The sequence below is a fragment of the Eleginops maclovinus genome, chromosome 16 (genome assembly GCF_036324505.1).
Source record: "Eleginops maclovinus isolate JMC-PN-2008 ecotype Puerto Natales chromosome 16, JC_Emac_rtc_rv5, whole genome shotgun sequence".
Taxonomy (NCBI): Eukaryota; Metazoa; Chordata; class Actinopteri; order Perciformes; family Eleginopidae; genus Eleginops; species Eleginops maclovinus.
The window spans coordinates 8,220,052-8,245,373 of record NC_086364.1 but is presented as its reverse complement, the minus strand read 5'-3'; the positions used below and the strand labels follow the sequence as shown (position 1 = coordinate 8,245,373).

At 39.9% G+C, this 25,322-nt stretch overlaps 1 protein-coding gene across 1 annotated transcript in view; it reads right to left on the bottom strand.

Moving 5' to 3' along the window:
* The window catches only part of elfn1a (extracellular leucine-rich repeat and fibronectin type III domain containing 1a), a 63,709-nt gene extending 39,148 nt beyond the window's left edge, over positions 1–24,561 (bottom strand). The window contains exon 1 of the mRNA XM_063903292.1: positions 24,319–24,561. The gene's annotated coding sequence lies outside the window, so the exon portion shown is untranslated. The remainder of the gene's footprint in view (positions 1–24,318) is intronic.
* Between the last annotated feature and the right edge of the window lie 761 nt (positions 24,562–25,322).

Here is a 25,322-nt window from a genome sequence, read left to right as displayed (position 1 = left end):
GCTTGTATTGGCTGGTCTTCCAACAGACTGTACGTGATGCTAAGGGATGTGACATCTCTGAGCGGTTGACCAGCCACAACAGAGCCGGCCAGCTAACCAATCAGAGCAGATTGGGCTCTGGTTTCAGACAGAGGGTGAAAAGAGGTGCTGCATGACAGGCAGTATGAGAAAAATAAAGAGGTTTTTGAACATTAAAGCATATGAACATGTCACAGGAGAGGCAGAAAATACAAATATGAACCTGAACATGAACATAATGGGGCACATTTAAGACTTTCATTGACAGAACTATGCTGGAACTTTTGTGCATATGTCAAATAAAGCCTTTGAATCCTCAGAACAAACTATTGCTGCTCATGGTGGTAGCATTAAAGAAGCAGTACTCCTGTTACCCATCGTGTGAAAATAGGATGGCAAACATGTAGGTTTTTTACATGTAGCTAGAAGATGGAAGGCAGGAGGGAAAGAGAAGCTCCAACAATGTTTGAACTGTTTGCTTGTAGAATTGATAAAGACATCAGGATGTTAGAAATATAGATGTGGGTGAAATTATTTTTGACTCATCTGCCCAGAATATCCAGCGACAACAGGTTATGCCGAGTGCAGGTGAAGGTATTTAAAAACGTCTACTTGATTGACTCTAATATTAGAACAACTAAAGGCATAAGTTGTGAGTGTCTTATAGAAAGTCATTAGTCTTTGAAATGCTGTGGTTTTGTGTTTCCTGTGTGTAGTCCTTCACTGTGGGGCCCCTGTGCATCACATGGAGAGATGCTTGAGGCCACCCGTCAGTTTCCTAACAAAGGTGGGATGTGTTGGATTGTTCCCATCCGACTTGTTTAGCAATTGTCTCTTGCTAATCAGGCTCCATTCAGGCCATTCTCCTGGTTGCCCCCCCTATCAAGTTACATTAGCAGTGGCAGGCCATCCCTACTGACCTTTTACACAAGGGTTTTAAAAATGAGGGCTGCATTTGTCCAACTTCAGAGATAATTACGTTGCTGTGTCAGTGTCCGTGTCAGGGTGCTGGGTGCAGTAATTGCACTTTACCCCGCAAGCCTTGTGTAAGGGAAGTGGTGTTGCAGCTCCCATTGGAATATGTTGGAGCATCCTGAGTGTATGAACATATGCAAATTTCACGAGAGTAGTTTCAAGAATAAGTGGTAAAGAGCCCATTGAAGGGGCTGCGACTGATTGTAGAACTACAGTAATGATTTGTAACTCTCTTCACCATGGCAACATTTAAATGGTCTGATCCATCTATAGAGTTGTACTTAATTGATGCTTTACACAAGGGGTGTCCAAACTACGGCCCGGGGGCCAAATGCAGCCCGCTGGCCATTTTGAATCGGCCCTCTGCAAATTCTAAAAGTATAATAGAATATGGCCCACAAATTAAACTTTTGCTTGTCTTATATTGTACTTATACAATATGAAATACATTAATGAGCCCAATTTTCAAATAAATTCAGTCATTTAAAATGTAAAACATTTTCTAACAAATCTTAGTTGATAAAAAACCCTCAATAACTTATTTCCATAACAGGCTTGACATTTAACCTTCATAATTACTCTTATTATAAGCAATCTGAGGCTTCTGTTTTAAGGAACGAGCTGCCAACAAAATACATTTGTTTTGTTTTTGCTAACTTATAACTTAACTTTTGAGACAATATTCACCTCTATAAGTGGCCCAGCTCTCCGTATATTTTTCTGTATCTGGCCCTCGGTGAAAAAAGTTTGGACACCCCTGCTTTACACTGTTCCCACAAGTGCTCGACATGCTTCCAGAAATGGCTTACGTTCCTAATGGCTGCACATTTGGTGGCTTTCATTTCATCAGGTCCCTTTTCATGCAATCAGTAAATAAGCCTGGGATTCACCAACCAAGCTAATGATGAGCAGGACATGTCTCCTTGAACAGTGAGCATTTTTGGGGTTGACTTAACATGACTGTGAGGCCTGTTCCATACATAAAATAATAGGCATAGATGGTGAAAACAGAGTTTGTCAGGATGTACTGCCTTATCTCCTTTGTTAGACTTAAAGAATTCAGCATTTTTGGTTGAAAAGGTGAGAAAAATATGCTAATGTGGTTGATGTAAAGGTATAATTAATGCTGTTTCCATGGAATATCAAGAGATTAGTTATAAAAACACACAACATGTATTGGATTATCATATTTGGCACATACAAGTTTAAAATCCTCCCATTTTAACCATCTGTTAATAAAGAATTATTCATGAATTCAATCTTCTATCGCTTAAAATATGAGCCACATTTTTTACTGTCCTTCCCTTGATTGATGCAAAACCCCTAAGCTAAATATTGCTATATATAAAGACAGTCTTAATGTTTTATACGTTTTCCCGTATTGGTTTCAATACAGGAAATGGTGGTTTCAGAAGTAGCCAAAAATATTAAATCAAAGATCTGACAAAAATCGCAATTGCCTCACAGTATATCCTCATCTTATTCAGACCTGCTTTTAAAAATTGAAATTAATTACATTTGACAAGCCTCCATAATAGGCCAACTTCAAAAAGAAACCTTGGTGCAGTTTGGGATTGAACTAAATGACAGCAGAAATTGTCAGAACACTTATTTCTCTGTTCTAATGTCTTTTCTTTCTTTTTTGTTTCCGGTAAAGCAGGCATCTTTGCAAACCAACAGAAGACAAAACTTCCCCCCAGACCAAATAGGCAACGTCCTCAGAGGGATATTGTACAAGAGACAGTGTTTCAAAAATGGAACATTTTCACACCAGGCAGACGCAGACTCCAGCTCTCTTTGGATGAAAAGAAGCGACTGTCAGATCAATGAGTACAACAGCTGATCTGTAGGAAGAAGTCTTTCTTCTCCAAGAGAACTGAGCAACACTTTACTTCTGTCTATCTTCCCTTTTTACATGGACCTATTACACTGCCAGGCAGCAAATGATTGGTGTTAGTCGCTTGACTTTTTCTCAGCCCTTGACACACGTCCATCACTGTAATGTATTGAAGGAGCTCAGGAGAGACGGCACCTGCAGAGATGTCCTGCACTTAGAGTTGTGATTGACTCATGCCTTAGTGCTCGGGAATGGTACGGCACTGTCTGTCACGGGCCACCTTGTGTGACAGTTTTTCCCCCTCCCCAGTCCTTCTCCCTCAGCTTCTTTAACTCTGTGCCCAAACAAGCATCTTTGTATCTGAGCAGACAGAATCCTGTAACAATATACTGCAATAAATGAAGGGCAATCATTTCCCTCTGAGCCTCAGGGTGAGTGTGCTGCCTAATGTTAGTCTCAGGTAACATTTCCATAAAATATCCATAAAAGATTCTTAGTAATGTCACCAAGCACACAATATTTGGTTCAGCCCATTATCTTCTTAAAAGTTGAGCAAACCCACATTCCATTCCAGTTTTCTTGTGGAAAACTGGAATGGGGAAGTAGGAGGGAACAGATAATTGAATAATTATTCAAAGCAGTTCTTGACTTGTAGCTGCATGAACTTCTACAGAGATCTTTATACACCTGCAGAAACCTTGTCGGATTCATGCTCTTTGATTTCTATTATTTTCATGCTATGGCTTTCAGGGCAGTGTGAGTAGACAATGTCAGAGTTTTTTGCCACTTAATGGATACACCACGGATATCCTCCTGCAGAGTGCAGGGTTAGTCAAACTGCAGAAGAGCTGCAGCTCATGGACTGCAGATTTCACACAAGTAACTTCCTCAAGTTCTTCCATTCATTATATAGTTTTCAACACTCAGCACTGTGATAGAGTTTCATCGCAGGCAACTCTCATGTACGGCAACATGGCGCTATACTGTGCCACGGTATAAATGTTTCCACTCGTCGGGCAATGCCATTTTCCCGACGGTGGCTATTTCGTATGATCTCCCTATTCTGGCGATGTAGTAATGCCAGCTGCAAATCTTGGCACCTGTATTGCTACTACTATCCTAATTTGTGTTTTTGGGTTGGGGTTTACTTTTATTTGGAAAATTCTGTTTAATCTTTTTTTCCGGAACCTTAACTTTCCTAATAGATAGACACCAGCGCATTGTAACACCCAGGTTGTCAGTTACTGATGCTTTGGCAGGGTGCAAAACCGTCTCCATTGAGATGCATGACATATGGCTGACCCTTTCATCATTATAGTTAGGGTGGGGACTGATGAGCAGAGATGATCTCGCATTGATGATTCAACTATTCCACCTCAACAAGATGCACCATCTTTAGATTTTGCAATGACTCCCAATTGCGGACATTTTTAGATTTCCAAGTACACACCTGACCTACAAGAACAAGGAATGGACTGCCAGGAGAGCCAGACACTGTAAAGACTCAGTATGAGGAGATAGAAATAGAAACGTCCTTCAAGAAAAAGCTAACTCTGTTTTTTTTAAGAGGCTCTGGCTGCATGCATGTGACAGACTACTAACCATTCTCTCAGTCAGTCTCGCTGGAGGAAGGCATAGACAAACAGTGAAAGGAAGCAATATTTCTGTAGGGCAGAGGACGGACAGCCTGGAGGCATCAGTGAGGTTTAACCTGAATCTTAGACAACACCTGGTGAGTTTACAGTATGCAACTACACAGCACCTTCAGCCTCTGGCTCAGAACCTCGATGGGGGCTCCACATACATCAGCCTTTTTGAAGTACTTTACTTTAATGCTTGGCTGTTTTCCTTTGGGTGAAAGTGCTGCGTGTAAAGAAATCGGAAGCTGTTAAGGATCATGAAGACGCAACACAGAGATTGAGTTTGCTGTGGATTTACTTTCTAATCCTCTAGACAAGGCTGTATAACTCAGTAAAAGGGATTTACAACAGAATGTCATTGTTACTCTTACTTTAACAAGCATTGTGGAAATTCAATTGTACCATTCATAGCCATAAAGGAAGTGTTGATCCTGCCAATCCCCAATTTGTTAAACTATTCCATTTAACCACAAGTATAAAAGATCATCTGTTAGAGCTAAAGTTTTACAGTTTAGGAGATATTCTGGCCAAGAGTTAGATGAAATATGAAGCTATAGCTGACTGACTTTTGCTTGAGCGGAATCCACTAACTCTTATATATGGTGCAAGGGACATAATCCCATCAATATCAGATTAACATTTAAAACAATTTCTCCAAAAGATGTGGAATATTCAAAGAAACAGCAGTTATGGAAGTCCAAATACATTGTTGTTAACAGGAAAAAAAAAAACCTAAATTATATATTTGTATACCTTCTAATATCATTTTTTAGATAATGTACTTAAACATATTAAACAAATGCAAAACATATCAACCCTTAAAGGGCCACGAAAGCATTAGAGGGTAGATTATTTAAAACTTGTGTTTATAAGATTATTTTAAATCCTAAAACCATGATGTTAGACAGCATGACTTAAGTGTATGATATGCTGAGCCTTAATTCACAATAAGTAAACTACTCTATGGTATTAGCTAGTGTATCCACTTAAGATGTGAGCATGGTTGTGTTTTCTGCTACATTAAGACTACCATAAAATCCCTTCAGGACAGTTGGCTCATACCCTGGCCCTCGGAGTGAGCCTGAACATATTAGATCAGGGATGGCAGTAAGTAAATTATGTCAGCCTCAGGGTGGGATATGCCCAAGGCGGTGTTGACTATCATCTGATAACAATAGCTGCCGACGCCTCCAGTCCTTTTCTCCACCAGTATCACTCAAACCTTCTGAAGTTCAAACACAGCAAGTACATTCATAGCATAGCAAATAATGGATTATGGGGGATTAGAGGCAAGTAGACACAAAATAAATCATATGATTTGAGGTTTCTTCAAGAACTAGATGTATCCTTGCATGCAGAGATAAGCTCACAGTGTGTGCGGAGCGTGACACAGATAAAAGGTGTGCTGGACTGAGTGGCTTTATGTGCATACCTTTGATGCTTGGTTCTGTGTGTGGCAGGAATCAATTTACGAAAGATAATTGTTCATTTCCAAGGGGAGGGGAGGAGGCAATGAAAGATTGAGTCTACATCACTGTACACAAATGGCTCTAATGGGTACAATGATCATCTCCAAATGAATCCAATTACGGGGCTGTTATTCCCACACCTCACAAGTCTTCAGGTCTCCATATGGGCGCAGTTATTCAGACAGCGAAAGCAGATAAAGAAAATGTTGACTGCATCACACCTTGCTAATAAACTTCTATCTGTCCCAACAGTTTGACAGTTAAATGGAAATAGATGACAGCTGTCCAGGAAAGCTCAAGCAGGAAGGTTGTGGCTGCAGTGAAGTCGATGGGATTACCAGGGGGATTAGGAGCTGTAAGTACAATAACAGAATGGCTTGACGGGGACACAATTACGTTGCCATGTTTGAGACAAGCTGATAAAGGCTTGCAATGTGGGCCTGAGTCACTGTCATATTAGAAACTGGGCTCCTGCAGCCCCAACTCAAAATGTGATTTACCCAACAACAAATAACAGTACTCACTGAAGATCAGGGGGCAAGAAATGTAGACAGTTTGAGAAAATATATTTACTTACCCACTGCGGCTGAGCTGTTGTGACCTGATGTTAGTGTTAGTTCTCATGGCACTGTTTGATCATTTACCAATATTAACCCTATGGACCCGGTGTTAACCGAGACATAAAGTCTTACCTTAAAACTACATAAATTGAGTTTTAAAAATACGTTTTAAAAGACAGGCTAACAATGATGACTTTTGTTGTCCTTTTTTTTCAATTTGTGTTCTTGTTTTGTCAGTAAATTGCCATTTAAAACAGATTGAAATAATTATTAAAATGAGTTGGTGATTCATTTAATAGTTAACAACTAATGAAGTCATCTTTACAGTTCTAGATACAGGTATATTATAACTGTCTGCAGTCATACCATAGTGTTGTGGGGGAAATAACCAAGTAGTAACAGGGAAAAACAGTAAAGTAGAAACTCCCTCTGGAGACAACTATGGGATGTTAGCCTTTACAGACCATTTACATGCACAAAACCTATAGAACACTACAGGAAAGGGAAAACCCCAAAAGGCATAATACAGTAGAGCCCCTTTAACCATAGTACCTTTCATTTTTGAACGTACAGTACATCCATTTACACATCAGCTTGTTTCCCCGCGGATGAAATGGCATTAAAGTTTAGGAGAACATCGCAAGTCGCCTCTCATATCTTCTGGCATTAAAAACCCATATCAGCGTTTGTAAAATTGAAAACCCTCGTAAGAAACCAAAATATAAATTTCCCCCAGTATCTACTTAACTCAACATATTGGAAACTGTGCGCACCATTTTGAGTGTAATCAGCCCTCAGCCGAAATGATATTAGATTCCAGACTCCCATCCATGAGACTCTCATCAACGCAACATTAGGCTGGAAGCGGTGCAAATTATAGAAAGCGTTCGTTTAGGGCTGGCCTCTCCCCTCCTGATGAAAGCTTTTGCCGTGGTTTACGGTAAACCACAAAGTCACATATAATTTTCTCAGGGCATTAGAAAGTCCAATCAGAATCTATAAAGATGAAAAACTTCCTCTCAAAACCACAGGACCAATACTTAACTGGAGTGTCATATTGATGCACGGCCTGGAGCTCTTCCTTTGGTAATGAATAGGAAACTTCAGGAATCATAAACAGTTTTTCTGATCTACAGCTCAAGGAGCTTCACATTATTCTCTTCATAAGTCAAGAAAAAAGTGATCCCCATGTTAAAAATAGAAAGTTCTCTGTACCACCACGATCACTTTTTACTGTGCGTTAGGTCAGGAAAAATATATTTCTTTTTGCTGGCGTTAATAAATGGTCATATTAGCAGTTCAGAGTCCTCCTGAAGCGGGAAGATTTTTAAAGCTGCGCTCTGATATTAGGCAGTCTCCAGCAGAGATATCTGTTTGTTGGAGACTAATTTCAAAGCCTGCAGCTTAGAGAGTTAAATGTGTTTTGCTGTGGCGCTGATACAGAGGTTCAGGGAATTATTACCTTCACTTGGGAGGTAACATTTTGTCTTTGTTTGTCACTGGCAGGATCACGAAAAAACCACTAGCCCGATTTATTGAAACTAAGAGGAGGGTTGTAGCATCGGCCAAGAAGGAACACATTACATTTTTGAATGGCTCTAAAATAATGAATACTTACATTAGCTTTGTGAGAAGGCATTTCTTTAGTTTGTTGTAGTAATTATCAACTTGTAATTAAAATCTCACTGTCTGTTCTTGCTTTGATGCTTCTTTCTGCCTAAATTGACAAATGAACAGCCAGCTTTAAAGCAGATAAGACAAGTATCAGATAATAAAAAGTGCAATAACATTTAAGATTTGCACAGATGTTCTATTTGATTTATTAATTTTCTGTCTATTTGATTTCTGGAGGAGGAGATACTGTATTTGTGTGCCATAACTACTTGGAAATGGCCTTTTTAAATTCCAATTTTTACTTTACGAGGTAAATGAGCAGAATGTTGTATTCCAGAAATTTGAATTCTCGTTTGAGTTGACTGTCAACAACATGTGGCAAAGAGATGAGGTTGAATAAGAGCAGCGCGATAGCTTAGCAAGGGTGGGTTAGGGATGAAAGAATTAAAACAAGTACAGAAAACAAAGGTGAGATGAGGGAGGAATGGGGCCGATTGACGAAACAAACAGATGAGGACAGACTGCTGCCAACTCTGTGTGAGTGCATGTGTGCGTAGCTGGAGGATAATGTGGCCACAGTGGCGGAACACACATCTCGCATCACACTCAACAGGTGGGTCAACAAGGGGCATCTCAAACAGGCAGGCAGGAGCTTATCTTAATTCTGAGGGAGAGAAAATCCAAGATCCTATCCACACTGACTCGCTGTAATCGATGCTGACAGGTAATTCAGAGCAGTGCATGGGAGAGCTTACAGCGAGCAGCAGTAGTGGCAGGATGTATGTGTGGCCTTGGTTTGCTATTCCACTCCATCCAATCAAAGTGCTTGGCAGTTCTAATATATGTCTAGATAAACACATATTTTATAAGAGCTAGAAACCAATTCAGCAGGCACTGATGATGGACGACACAAGAGAGTACATTTGCAGGGACTTGTTTGTCCATTTTTCAGTCAACCAACAACTCCCCTCAAAATAATTGAATGTTGTCAATATTAGTTTAGTGCTTATTAAAATATATCATTTGAATCCTATGGCTTGGACATTACATGATAAAGTAGTTCCAAACCTAAACGTTTATCTTGGTTATTTGACGTCTTTATTCTCAGGCCTTTAGCATGCACTACTTAGCCTAGCAAGGCAAGGCATGCAGCACACTGTTATTCTCAGAAATGCCATCACTTGACATGTTTTTGGACAGTAGGTATAATATTAAAGATAATGATATTTACAGAAAGTGTATGTAGCACTTAATCAAAACATGTGTCTTTCGTTGTCTGCGTGTAAAGATTTTAGTTATCATTCGGAGAAGTCCAAGTTGTGACTCAAACTGTGGAAGGAATTCTGCTGTAAAAGTGATTGAATCCAAAGACATGAAATACAAATATTTTGTAATCTGTGACAATGCAACAGTCAATTTCATTGTCCTTTAGATTGGGTTATTTGATGTGTGATGTTGATTTATTTATTGCATTATACACTATAATATAGATTTCCGTCATACCACCTCGCCTCAAACAGCAGTACAAAACAAAGAACAGTGTCACAGCATCTATTGACAAGCCTCAGACAAAGTACCTCCAGCGCTGCTTCTCACACCCCTGCCTCTGTTTCCTCTCCAAGTCTCACTCAGTGCTTTATGGCTGCCTGAGTCAATAAAAACAATATAAGAAGGTGAGTGCTCCTCCCACCTGCCCCTTTAAAACCAATACTGGTGTTTTAGGATAAAGTCACACACTCCATGGATGAATAACAGAGGCTATGCCCAGAGGGGGGAAAAATGGAGGAGAGTGTATATAGACAACCAGGGGAAGTACGATGGCCAATGGCTTTGTATCCAGAACACATTAAAAAGAGAAGAGAAGCGCGGTTCAGATGGTCCTTCAAAGCTGCCATTGGCATCCCTCCAGCTTTGTAAGAGGAGTTGTTATGTAATTCTACTAGAGCCTGTTTTGTCAGCACTATTGGGAAAGCCAACACGACTGGAAGTTCACAAAAATCCACACACTGAATGGCAAGGATACAAAAGAAAGTGACTGCTTTGCTAACATTACCAGTAATGTGTGTTATGATATAACAATTATAAAGGGCATCATTTGACAGCTGAGCCTTCATTGTGAGCCATGCATTCCTTTTTTACGGATGCATAGCATGTACTGCGAGACTCATTAACAAGTAAATCATATGAGACAGTTTGTGTTCTCGGTCACATCCATCACTGGCTCTTTATCCTACTGTAAGTGGGTTATCTCATTCACAGATCGCAGTTGTAAAATGTAAAGCTCCAACTTAACACAGAGAAGTTCCTGGAAAGTGATTACCTGACTCTGGCAAGTGGGGGATTCTTACACATGCGACTGAATCAGAACATTGCATATACAGTACACGGCTGTATTCATGTTGAAGTATTACATGATATGCCAATTAATTCAATATTTTAATTTGCTATACTTTGCCCACCAAACTTTTCCAAAGGTTGGGAAAGGAACCTGATTTTGAAAGTTGGTTCATTTGGCAATTTAGGGTGTGTAATTCAATATTGGGTCAATGATATTATTTTTAATATAATATTGTTTAACCCATTATTAAAAAACTAAATGAATCAAAGTAAATGAAAAACATACATTTGACTCATGTTCTATTATTTATTTCACATTCTGCTTTATTTTGACAGAGCACAGTGACAGGCAACATGGAGGGAAAGAACAAGTCATGACCCGAGCCAAGGGCCCTCAGCCAGACTGAGACTGAGGACATTGTGGTGATGTGCTTTCTGTCTTACACCAGGAAGCCTCATGTGGTCGGGGCTTGCATGGTTTGTGATGCATTTAAATTCAAATGAATCATGGCAGGACTGTTCAGGCTACAGCGGACCCAGACAGCTAGCTTTATATAGAAAGAAAAAAGATACATGGAAGAAAGAGAGGCAGCTTTTATGTTCTTAGGAAACATGCTTCATTTAAATAAGAGGTTATTCAACTGTCCATATTGCAGGGGATTGTGAAGAAAAGGATAAAACTAAAGATAAGACATGTAGAAATAAAGTGCAGAGGTTACCTTTTGCAAAGTCTAAGCAGATAAATGGTTTGATAGTAAATATTTTGTGCAAATAATAAAATATAAAAAGCTAAAGTTGAACAAATATTAATCGTTACACACTTTAATTCAGTAAATATTTAAAACATTATTCAAGCATGAATGAGCCTCTCCTATACTGCAGTGTTACGCAACCAGAAACACAATGGCATGTGAAGCTGGAAGTCTAATCTTTTCTCTACAGCTCAAAAAGGCTCATTAATCCCAGTAAGTCTATTTGCACTCAGTTTTCTGTAAAAGGTATCTCACGCAAAGAGCCCCATAGCAGGTGAGCCTATAGCAAGTAATCTTTAGAAACTCACGAGCGCAAGACTGTTGTCAAAAACTAAGTTTGCACACTCTAGAAATACAACGACCCAAGAGTTAAGGGTCACTTGGTAATCAAGCAGTTCATTCTCTCAGAAAAACTTTGAATCGAAAGAAACAGAGTTGCAACCGAAGTTCAAAATGTCTTTCGTCTTATGGGAGGTCCTTTCAAACTTTTGATCCCCGCCGGAGACCGAACCCTGGCTGCAGTCCGAGCTGCAGGGCGGAGAGCCAAGTGAGCCCATCTCGAATCCATCAGCTTTCACTCTGATGTATTCAGACACAAAAACTGTAAAAGCTTTGATGTAGAAGGCGGCCACCAGTGACTGCCATAATTTGAGTCTATGTTTCATTTTTAACGACCGATCCATCCCGTGTTCTTTGTATTATAGAAGCTCCGCAGTGTCATCGCTTTGAACGTTGTCCACATAAAAGATCTATGCCTCCAACACATTCCCTTTCTCATTTCCATCAAGAAGATTTCACACATGCAATTAATGTGGAAAAGATAAGTATGCTTTGAACTATATTTGTTCTTCAGATAGTCCCATACTACGAGGGGGTCTAGTGTCCTGCTGTTACTTGTGCAATGTTGGAAATACGTTGCAGTATTAAATTGTGTATATTAATTATCAATATTCCCAGGGTGGATGTATAGTGCTTGTAGTTGTATGCCGTCGCTCTTCAGTCCAGTAATTCTGTATATCTTTGTAATAAGATCAGATCAGCCAAATGGGAATACTGAAAATCCTTAAACAGCAGGGATAATGAAAAGTGAAAGACCTAACATTTTTAATTATAAGTACAGAGCCACTGGCACGTAGCACTAGGCGCAAGCATTTAACTATGCAAATCAGATTAGACAGAAAAGGATACAGTTAGTCAAGCTTGAACCTCTAATAACAGGGTGCAGAGCCCAGCATTCACCACAGTGAAAATGTTCTCATGGACAAATGCCCTTCTTTTGATGTGGATTTATACGCTGCTCAATATGGATTTTACAATTTAATCAGGCTCATATCTTAGAAAACGTATCAAGGGGAATTAATTGAAATGTTAAACTTATTTGATGATAAAATAAACCCTATTTGGACATTAAATTGCTGAATGTAAGGGTTGTCTCCCACACATTTCCAGGAATATGTTTATTCCCATTATGGAAACGACACTCTTACTTAAATGCTAACTTTGTATTGATTGAGGGAAAAACCTTGCAACTCCCACAAGAATGAGGCTATAGTTGCTTAACTTCCTCTAAAGTATTATTACCATGAAAGTTGTCATAATGGTTTTGTTTTGTGTGATGTAGTATGCAGATAAGGGGAAACCAAGTTCATCACCATGTTATGACTGCATCACTGTGACATAACAGATGTACCTCTTTGAAAACTTCCCTGGAGGAGGGACCCGGGGCAGAGCACAGAGGAATTGACAGAGGGACGGTGCCTGCGGCTGAAGTCTGGCGGGCACACCCGCAGGGCTTATAGGCATTCGGGCCCTCAAGGGAGGCCCTGTCCTTGAATAAAACATACAATATATCTACTGTAGTAAAATTCACCGCTCAGGCTTCTTCCAGCACTCGACTGAGTATTCTGAGGATATTGAACGGCATGAGCTCCTATTTTAATGAAATTTGGAGTTATATTTGCAGTCTTTACATTCAGTCTAGGAGATCACACTGTAAAACTATTGGCTGAATATTTGTTGGCGTTTTCTCTTGACTACCCTAAAACACTTCCCATTCTGAGCTGATCTATATAACGGTAATGTAAAAGTTCCCCCCTTTCTGAGACCCTGTAGTGCTTGTAGTCTATTCCCAGTGTGAGGCGTTCTCTGGAGGGAGGACATCGCTATGGGGCCGTGCTATTTATCACTCCCAGGTCATAAGGGGCCTTCTCTTCTCGCTGCATCAAATCAGTGACAAGAGGTTCAAGTTACAAGCAAAGGAAAGAGTAAGAAAACAGCGTGCTCTTCTCTTGATTGTGTACACTGTTAAGTGTAAGTAGGGCAAGCAAGGACAGTGTATTTTATTAGGTGTATTTCACTGATGAAAATCTTTTACAGTGGCTGCAAGTGAGCAGAGATCTGGATACATAATATCAAGAGGTTGATCCACCCTTCATTTGCTGCTTATTTCCTACCCTGACAGCATGAGGCTTTGTTTTTCATCAGCCTTCTGAATGGACCATGTGAAAGTTTGTTATTGTAGCTCTGGATTTAGTAGTTTGATGAGAACACAAACTCAAAAAGCAAAGTATGAAATGAATAATAAAGCGGTAATAAAACATTGAGTTTTTTCCCACATCCTGCAGCTGATCCAGGGCTACCATCTAAGCGTGGCGCCACAGGCTAATCACTTTAATCGCTAACTCACGTGCTAAACCATGAATTGCTTTTCCAAACGTATACTTCCATTAGCAGTCAGTCAACCTCTTGATTCAGCAACAATGTTCCAATCGAACAATCAACAAGCAAAACACACATACGTGGACCTGTAATGATTGCCAGTGTTCCACTACATGGGATGGGGCCTAAACGTGGCTACAGTATGGGGGGAGCAAACTGTAATTTACTTTATTATTAGGTGAGAACTCTGATGCAAAAATGCACATGGAACAGCAACAACACACACACACACACACACACACACACACACACACACACACACACACACACACAACCTAGTTCATACACACACCTCAGTAAAAGCAGCAGAAATTGCTTTGCAGGGTGCTCAGCTGTCAAGGTATTTGTATAATCATGGGCATGAATTCATATTGAAATTGCTCAGTTTCAGTGTGCCTCTATTATTATTTTGCAGCAGCAAATGATTTCCTTAAAAGACAGCTGATGATAATTATGTTGTTCCAAGTTCCTGCTTACATTTTTGATCAGTGTTCTACATGTGAGAACTGTGTATTGTGACTGTATTGGGTAGCACTGCAGCTAGTGTTGTCTTAGCCTCTGATCTTAGATGAGAGGGAGTCTTCTGTAAAGGGAATCATAAAGCCTTGCTGTTCTTGTTTTTTTCTATCAAGTGGTTGCAGCTCTCATCTTGGCATCACTGAGAGCTATCCCTATGCTTGTCTCCAGTCTCTGTTCACTTCGTGTAGCACCAATGACAAGCAACCCTAACTGTACATTTTATTAAACACTGCATACTTTCACACAGATTCCAAGTGGTCCTACTAAAGAAGTGGGAAAGCATAATTGGCACATAGTCTTGACATATAATCTCCATATTTATTTGAAGAAATAGCACTTCACAGGTTTAACAATCTGGCACACCAGATCCCTCCTCTCTCTGTGCTCTGGTCTCACAGTGGGTGATCACCAGGCTGAGCTGATTTGGCCTGAAAGGCAGTGCTGTTTAATGAGCAACGGAGGGCGAGAGTGAAGAGACAACAGGTGGAGCATCAGATTGATGCACAGCAGCTGGGAATGGACAACTTTTTCTGCCAGCTGTCAACCTGAATAAAAATCACAAAAGAAGTTGGTTCGCAAAAATGTTCACGTTAGAAGGCCCGTTGCCGGTTATTCCATCAGAGGTTAGAAAAGATCAAATACAATATTCCTAAAATGTTATTCATCTGTTCAGAGACATCAGCTTACAGCATGGCAGCTATCCAGGTAAATATTTATATGTTTCTGATTCGCTGCTGTAAGCAACAAGCAAGCTGCCAAGAAAGGTCTTGCATCCGATCTGAATCATGATCTGTAGTATTCGGTAACGGCTCTCTCAGAACTTGGCACATTCCAACACTTACTTCATTGCTTTGGGCACAGCAGATATAGTGATTTCTTTTCCAGTAGATGTGGCTCTGTTCAGTTATTGCTTTGAAAGTCCAGCGTTCTGCCTTGCTTTGTTGTGCTGCAATCAATCTTCTCTGCAAAGGATACATTTTCTCTCCCCAAACAACTGCAATGTTTAATCGGCCGCAAAGCAAGAAACACAAGTGGGATTCTTTACAAACACTGGGAGTCTTAATTAATTTATCATGTTCGTTTATTTCCAGGTCCCTTATGCATGCCATTGTGTAAATCACATACACTTAGGCCATTTCAAGACGCCGCTTAGATGGCTCTGTAGAAATCCGGCTCTAATTTTCATCATATGAAAGGCTCCGATAGTGTCAATGAACACTAAGTCAAGTATGCGGCGACGCTCTCCAATATGAGTGTTATGGTACACTGTGGCCTGCTAATGGTGTGAATACTGGCACATTTTTATAAGTAGATGCTAGTATGTTTGCTCCAAGTTTGGAAGCAGTTTCTATGGTAACGACGTCCCTTCTTCCCTTGCTCAATGACAATTTGTAGATTTAGTCAATTGCTTGACTGATTAAAGATTAAGTAACTCTTTATAGGACTGTGAAAAGCCATTGCATTGGCACTCTTGAATCATGACGTACTTGCCAAAACCTAAAAGCTATACAGCGATCTTGACAGAGGTGCCTAAAGGCTTTTGAGTTGAGATGTATGGATGCATTAGAGATATTCTGGCTGGTTTTCTGGCACACTGTACGTCTATAGCCATCAAAAGATGTTTTACTTAATTATTTCCACAAAATACTGATCTTTGCTCCCCGCAGTACAACAAACAAAGTCAGCCGTAGGTTAGAAAGCCAAGACATGGCTGTTGAAATTATTGATGAGTCAGACACCCTATTATTTACAACCTGCCCTTCACAGCTGGTCAGTCATCTTCTCATTGCACAAAGATTAAGTTAGTTTAGGCTCTCATGTTCTGCTTGATCCTTTTCCTCTAGAGCTGTGAATGTTTAAAATAATAAGTCCCAGAAATTAAAAGTGGCCTTTTTTCTGATTTGTTTGCAGGCATTAAGATAAATCATTTAAATACTAAAGCAGATGCCGGCATTATGTGTGATGAAAGCCTTCTGTCACAACAGCTGCACACTGAGTCAGGAGGCGGTGATTGTAGGAAGTGGAAATGATCACACACAATCATGTGGCATTGTTCCTCATGACAATTCAATGAACGTGCCACAGCGTATCTTTGATATAATAAGTAAAAGCCCACTCCCTCTTTGGGCGGCTCCATTTAGGGGTCACCACAGTGGGATGATTACTTTCCATCTCTCCTAGTCTTCTTATAAAATAGTTGAAAATTAAAGTAATAACAACTTCTGATAATGCCCAAACATGGGAGTTTGCACAATACATGCCAATGAAATCAATCAAGTAGTTTGAATTGGAAATACTCAACTGAAGACAGACCATCTCTAGATTGACAAGAACAAAGGCAATGATGTTAGCAAGTCACAGGGGTTGCTACATATCTTGGAGTAACACTGTCTGGTGTTGACCAAGGTAACCTTGTTATTTGTGGGGGTTGCCCATCAGCCACCAAGCACTCATGAGCATTGCTGCCATTTGTCCCCTGTATGGCTTCTATAGTGCTGGCTCAACGGGAAGCAATCTGCTTGCTCAAATCATCCATCAGACAGTTGTACGACAATGTGGTGGGCTGTGGTGCGAAGGAACATTAAGGATGACCTTCACACAACATCAACGTGTAGATGAGTCGTGGACTGATCATCTGATTGCTCCTTGTCTTCTTGGCTTTCACTCCAGATGATTGTACACTTAAATGTTTGTCTATTGGGTGAGGGGCAATTGTTGGAACAGCGCAAAAACACCCCAACAATCAATCCCTTGAGTTAAAGGCAGAGCCATTAAAGAGCAACAGTTTGCGCTGATCAGTGGTCTTGAAGTATATTTTCGACAATCAGAAACGTTTATAATTGAGTAAATGTAAAGAGAAAATTCATGCGGTTTTATCTTTGGGTTTTGGACTTACAAAACATGACATTTAAAGATAAAACCTCAGCAAAAAAACAGGATTCATTGGTGCACATATCAGTGAATGATCTGTAGGTTATTTTCTACATCATAATGAAAATAATGATTGTTGTGCTACTTGTCCTTTATCATAGACTGTATTTATTATTAATAATGCACCGTTCATTATTGCCAAGAACCGGGACGTGAATTTTACAGTTACCCCGTCTCATCTTTGCTCTCATGTTGTGAGTGGATTTATTTATAATGGTGAACAGTGTGGGCTTCTTCCTTGGAGAGATGAGTTGCCTTAACTAACCAAATTACTAGCTGAGTCTCTTTGCATTAGGAGTTGAATGAATAACTCTGAGGGTGGTCAAAATCGATCAGAAAAAAATATTACTGGAGTGCCTGCGAGGATAAACCATGAATAAACATTCATGAAAAACTGAACTGAAAACCATTTAACAGTATTTGAAGATATGGAGGTTTTTTCAGAGGCGGAGTAATAGCTGATGGCACTACCAGTCTTCATCAAAGTGCGCAGGAAATAACTTCTGGGGGTCAAAGCACAAGGGCGCATTTACACCAGCACAGTTTAGTCCAGTTTAGCCCTACCCTGGGCCGGTTACCATCTTGGTGCTGGTAACTGAAGTCAGTGTAAGAGCATGAATCAAACTATGGTCTGCCTAGATGTGGTTTCGGACCGTATTCAATGCAGGAACCATACCATTTATGTGTCTTTTGATTGGTTAAAAAGAGGCTTTCTTCTTCTGTTTGGTGACTTGCACCTTTTTTCACGTTTGCCAGTATTGAAATGTGGTAATTTATGCACTCTTAGACCACAAATGAGACAATAATTAGCTAGCTAGCACAACCTGTGCTCTCTCAGCCATATCCCACTGCTGGGAGACTAGTTCACAGACAGGAAGTACTCGGCAGCTCAGTGTTCTCCTTGCTATATGGAATTAGGAGAAGGTTGCTGAAAATGTGGCTGAATAAGTAACCAAACTATTAGCTAGCTAAACATCCAGTAACTTAATAAGTACAAGTTAACAACCTACTGTAATGCTTCATTCACATACTCATGTCACATCATAGAAAAGCACATAACACACAATGAGGAGCCAACTCAACCAATAATCAAATGTTTTTCCACCATTTACTTTTGTGAACAATTATTCAACCTAAAGGAATAGAAAATAACACATTTGGTGCTTCATATTTGCACAGGTGTTGGCATTAGTCAAAGAACAGGTTAATTTACTCATTAGAGCTGTTTTGATTACCATGATATGACTTCTGGCACCTGTTGACCTCAAATTATTTTTCTTCCCGTTTGATGAAAAGCATCGTCCTTCAGTGTGGCATGTCTAAGAGACTTTATTCATTGAGCATCTGTCATATTTAAAGACGGTTGGTTTAAATTTCATAATTGGTAGGAAACTTTAAACGGCCTAATCATAGTGCATTACTGATCAGGGATCTAATCAGCTACATTTTCTAACACTATGTGTCATTGCGCTGAAGTCTTATATAATTATCTAAACAAAAGATGTGCAGCTTGCAGCAAAACACAAGCTCCAAAGTCTGCTCTATAAAATGACTTGATAGAGTAACAGCCTGCAGGTTAAAAATAAACTTTAGGATTTGGTGGACTTTCAGTGCGTTGGACATTGCAGGAACCCTTTGGGGTTTATATTTCCCCAAGGAACCAATTAATTTGATCGGTGTCCTGTCTTTTCAGTTAAAGAGTGACGGAGTGTGTGTGTGTGTGTGTGTGTGTGTGTGTGTGTGTGTGTGTGTGTGTGTGTGTGTGTGTGTGTGTCCTCAGTAGACAGGGGATATTTGTGCGTGTTTTTGTGTCTCCTTAGAGATGGCATACCAGGACTTTTTAAAAGTAGCTGTCAGGCTCTAAACATTATATATTTTTTCACCTTAAGATGTTATGAAACACAAATATATTTGTAACAGGATTTCCACTTCAGATAATTAGCTACATCGGATGAATGAAAAATGCATCATAATGGCACATTGTCAACTTCATTCACACCTGACGGCACGTTCACACCCAGCTGGTTAGATTTCCTTTGTGAAAACCTTTCTGCGTTTTACCCTTTAGTTTGCTTTGATTAAAAAGGTGAGATCAGTGCCATTCAATCTGAAGTGTGCAAGAGAAAGTGTGAATAAAAAAGGCCCTAGCCCTCTCGGGTGCAGCTTCTTTGTATAGAGATCTGACAGGACTCTGTATTATCATTCCCTCATCAACCTGCAGTATAACACTGTATTTGATGGCCCTTTATTTTTAAAGCATCCCCTCTATGATTGATGAAGAGCAGTCAGGGTCTCGACTATACAGTGTATGGAACTAATTCTCACATCCAGGCAGTTATTCATTAATCATCTTGTTGTTTGTTTGACTACCACAGAAGGTAAACCCTTAAAGCACAGCCACCGTCACACTTTGTTTTGGACCTTTCCAGACATGATTTTGACCAAACAAAACTAATAATGCACATAAATCCATTATATGCAACCCATATAAGTACCTTAACCACTACATTTGGTGACAGTCTTGATTATGTTGAGCCAGGATGAAACAAAACAAAAAAACGATTGTTTTTTTAATAAACTAGCCAAAGCAATGAATTATTAAGTCTGTTGAAACTAATATGATTAATAAAAATAGTTTGTTTTCCTAAAAGGAAGTGGAAAAGCAGATAAGAGTTATTGGTTTGTGCTGTGTACAATGCACAGAGGAAATATCTTGCATACTGCGTACAGAGCTCCAGCAGCCCTGTATATTGTGAAGGAGCCACTGTAAATACAGCTTTCCTACAAACTAAATATTGGAGAGTTGACTATCGGTGCTTTAACAACATGTTTGCCCAATAATTATTTATTTTTTATAAAAAGTAATCTGTAAATTGGATATACTAAGTGAATGAAGAACAGCTTCAGAGATGAATTTACTGTAATGCTGCCTTTTAAACCAGGAAAACAAAACACTTATGATATCACAGATCAATACAATGTTGATACATTGCCAAGCTTCTTTGGTCTGAGTTTTAACATGCAGTTCCTCTGCCTGCCCCCCAGCTCTAGTTCTATGATGAAGAAGTGACCAACACAAAAAGACAGAATTTAGTAAAAGCCATCAGAGTCGTCCTCTGACAAACCAAAAAAAAAAAAACCCTGCTGCTGAAATGAGCTTTGACAGAACTGTTATGTATTGCCAGCTTTAATGGGCTCTCATGTACAGGAGATTCGTCAAGCAGAGCAGGTGCCTGCAGAAACACTGCCATGGCGTTTTGCATCCCGGCATCTAATTACTTTGCTGAGAAGATGGCAAAGGCAGAGACAGAGCAATGTTCAATATGCCTCACTCTGCCATTTTGTGATACTTATTTACTGAAGGGTTGCATCTATCATAAGGCAGCCAGCAGGTGGCTAGGGAAACTACACAGAAGCGTTTCTGGCACTTGGGTGGATTAATTGTTGTGCACTCCTAAATTAATTATGACTGATTCACACCCTTGAGTGATTCCCTACATCTCCTGGTTGATCCCCACAATCTGTCAATGGCAAAGTAGCCCATTCCAACTTTACTGTCTGCAGCATGTCTCTCATGTATACTTCCTAGCTCTGCTGAACATTTGTCAATGAACACGTAAAACTCACCCTACATGGCAGTCATCTCATTTCCTCCTGAGCTGTAATCAGCACAAATGTTGCTAGAAGGTGGAATAAAATGAAATTACTCATCCATAATGGTTACACCTGTCATGTGATTTTCCTAGTTTTTTGGGCGAACACATCTGGAACCCGAAGGGCCATCGCTGCCACTTTCAATAAACCCTCCTAAGTAAATGCATTCCTTCCTGATGCCAAAGCTCTGTGAACACAATGTGCAGTTAATGAGCTGCTAAATCAAGGTGCAGTTACCTAATGTTTTTGTACATGCTTTCTACGAAATAATATCATCCAAGCCAAGGTCTATCTTTGTTTTGCACTGTCTGAATAAAATGTGCAGGGCAGTGGGTTTAGTACTGCATTTGCCTTATCTACTAAGTACAGCCTTTAGCCTGAATGTTAAGTTACTGTCAATAACATTTCCTTTTAATGTCTGTTGTCCTGAGGCACAATTCTGACATTGATGTCCCTGTCCTTCACCACAAAGAACTCTTCACAAGTCTGTACACGGCAAAAACACTTTTTGAAATGTTGAAAATTAAAGATTCAAGGCAGTACATTTTTTTTTAAATGGTATGTTTTCAATGCCATATTTCCCCAATATCAGGTAATATGTGGCAGACTTCACAAAATAAAACTAAAAGGTTAACATGGTGTATGTGAGGAGCCAAAGTTCTATAATGTAAAATGTCATGTGAAATTGACTGTAAACTACTGTATATTGAGCTCTTCATTCGTTAAAACAAAAACCATTAGTATTTGCAGCATCCAATCCTGACTTTGTACCTCTTACAGAGAGAACATTACATATTTTTCCATCCTTTCCTTTGTGTTTCCTCTGTGTCTTATGCCATGACCTTACCCTTTTCACTACGGAGGAAAACAGGCTTTTAAAAAACAGCTGAGTGGCACATGGGACTCGTGAGAGTAAAGTGGTGCAACAGCTCTTGTAAAATGGCACACACTAATCACAGCAAAAGGAAGTTGAATTTTAACGATTGTGGAGATCTGTTGAGCTGTAACTGAAACACGAGTTACTGTCTGTCGTACCATATGTTTCACAGCTCTGTCTGTTAAACCCTGACTTCTGCCTTTGATTACACTTTGTTAACAATTTTTTTAAAACATACCACTGCTGCAACATGCAGTTGAACAGGCCCCAACAACGTTTCTACAATAGGAGACTTATTATAGAACTTATTTGCATTTTGTCCATTAAATTGCACTTTTCTCTTCAAAATGGGAGGCACCACCAAACCTATAGAATCAGTCATACAGGAAAGATTAAATCAGGATTTTTTAAACTTTATCAACAGGATGATAAATGATATGTACATGATATAAGATTATGTACATACAGTATGGTCAATTGCCCAACTGGACTCAAACTGTAGATGCCCCTGTGATATGCAAGATGTGATTTATATTTTCCATATCAGTCCAAAAAAAGTCAGTTTGAGGTACAACATGCATCTAAAATATTTCACAATTCAGAAAAATTGGGTTTATATCATCCATGCTTCAATTCAAGACCACATATAGAGCCGTGGTGAACTCTAATGAGCGCTGCCTTTCTCATTTAGAAAGGTTGGTCAAATTTCCAAAACCGCTGTCCCCCTAAGGATATCTGTCTCTCTCATCCAGCAATTTATCGAATAGGGCAGCCTCGTCTTTTCCACTCCTCGCCGTCATGAGAAGCTGTAATTCTCTCTCAGTATCCCCAGCACGATCTCTCCCTCACTCTCTCTCCTCCACAAAGAGCCAAGCTAAGGCAACTTGCATACAAAATAGCTGACTCAATCATCCAGCTGCATAATCAAGATAAGGGAGACGGGGACAGGAAAAGGGGGATACGAAGGCTAATGCGAGAGGCAGCTTTAGCAACAGCAGCAAAACTAAGATGTTTTGAAACAGTCATAACTCTACACAATAAAAGTTGGAGGAAGTAGTGATTCACAGTGATGGTAGAGGCTAAGCCAAGGCTGATCTTTTGTATGAAATGACTGGAACAATGTGCAACCACAGACAACTAACACAATGCCCGGAGTTCAGCAGCAAAAAACTGATCGTCTAAGCTTTATTTCATAAATGCTATCCTGGCTTTAAATGTCACTACGACAGTAACATAATATTTAGCCATAACAGAGATAATACAGCACTCCTATGTCCATAGTGCAGCTGAGTGGAAAGCCAGAGAATTGTTCCTATGGTCTGGTCATTTTCTTTTGCATGTGTAGGTTTTATTAAACCTGGCATTGTTTCAGACTACAAATCCCCCTCAATACCACCAGCACCTCTCCATCTGACAGATAATTCAGGGAGACTTCTTTTAGCTGGCTAGAAATCTTTGGAAATGCTCATGCTGTATAAAAAAAGGGAGAATAATCCATATGAAGCTTTTCACATAGGCAATTCAAATAAATCAACATGTCCAGCGTACAGTATAGGCTATAGTATGCATTTCCAAGACAGATGGCACAGACGCAGCGAAATCCTCAGCTAATCTGAGTGAGAGTGCAAAGGACTACTGTAAAGCAAAGGCTGTGTAAAGACAGCATAATAGGGTTAAGGCCATACACTGCCCTGAACGTGTACTATGATTCAATTCATAATGTTGTCTTCGATTTAATATGACTCCTTCCAAACTGAATAGGTGGTATAAAAGCTTTTATAAATGTTCTTATTTAAGTCATTATAATACAAAGTAAAAGCTAACCTTCACACCAACCGGAGTTCTCCTTCAGGTGTGAATGGATATCCGATTCTTTGTGCGAATCTCTGAAGTGAAGTTGAGTAAAAGCGGCAGAGAGCTGTCCGTGGTGCTGAAGCTACCTCTCACGCGGGCGGTGTTAGTGGAGGTTTACAGTTGCAAAGTACCTACTACTTTCTCTGGAGTCGTATCAGGTTGAAGCTAACGTTCGTGTCTTAATATTTACGAGCATGAGAATTACAGCACTTTAAAACATAAACAATTTGAAACAGCAGTTAATTCGCATTAAAAAGCGGAAGAAAGTGCCCCCCATGTCCTGTAAATATCTCGCAGATACAAATGCAAATTGCAGCGACTTCTTTGTGAATGAGCAAGTTCAGCTATGCATTTTGTACGGTGCGTATGTAATAAGTAATAGAAGAGTTATGTTTCTTTCTGCACACATCCGCACTATTCAATTTAAAACACCAATGTTTTTAACAGTATTTCATGTCAACCTCAAATATTTACTGCGTGTGAAAATGCCATAAAGTACAGCATGTTGTCCTTAAAGTCTACGATATTGAAGTGTGAAATGTAGCAACACTGAGACAGCTTACCTGCTTGACGATCGCGGAACGAGAGCTTCTTCTCGATACAAAGCTGGTTACTGTATGTCACCACGAACACAGGAGATTTTCAAAGAGACAGGATACATTTATGTTAGATAAGTCAAAAAATAAAATAAAAACAAGAATCCCAGTTCGCTGTTTAGGGGTTGAAGACGCACAGAGCAACTGCTGACTGCGTCAAGGGAGAGTCTCAAAGATCCATTTAGCGGTGAGTGATTTAATTCTGGGCTGAGCTCCTCTCACCGCTCGCCTTTATTTATGCTGAACAGACCCGGAGCCCTGCCTGGCTTTTTCTATTACATCGAGAGCTGACACGGGCGTTTAAGCAACAATCAAAGGAGGCGGGTAGGTAGGCAGATATTACTGTATCAGTTGGGGAAACAGCGGGGAATAAGTGCTAGAGGAATGCATGTTGATCCTCCAGTCTAGGCGAGGCGAAGTTTAAATCTCATAATAAGATTGTTTTTCACCGCGAGGCTATAAATGGTGGCGGGATCATCACGGATGCCGGGAGGGTTATGGCAACTCCGGTTGTGAAGTGAAAACGCATGATAGCCAGTGTATTATGAAAGAAAACTGAAGGGGTTTAACTTAATGAAGACAGTCGGGGCGAGAAGTAGCAGCTACGTCACGTGAGCTTAAAGGCTTCAACAGCCAATCTATGAGCAAAGTTTTCCTCATTTTTTCCTGGGCTTTCTCATTTTAGGATTGGCACTGTTTAATTTGGTATTGCATTAAAAGAGATAATTTTCTGAATGCCAAGGTCCATTGGTCCTACCACCAGGGGGCCACTTAACCAAAGAGGTGCTTCATTTTTCTATTTAATAGTAGGCCTATTTGGTCTGTGGGATTCCTAAAAACTGATAGCAAGAACGATTTACTCAGGGTCTTTCTATTATCCTTAATATCACTTATTTAGCAGTGTTTTATATTTTCGCATCCATCTTGATGTTTAGGATTGCATGCTGTGTGTTTCATGCCAGTGCACACGG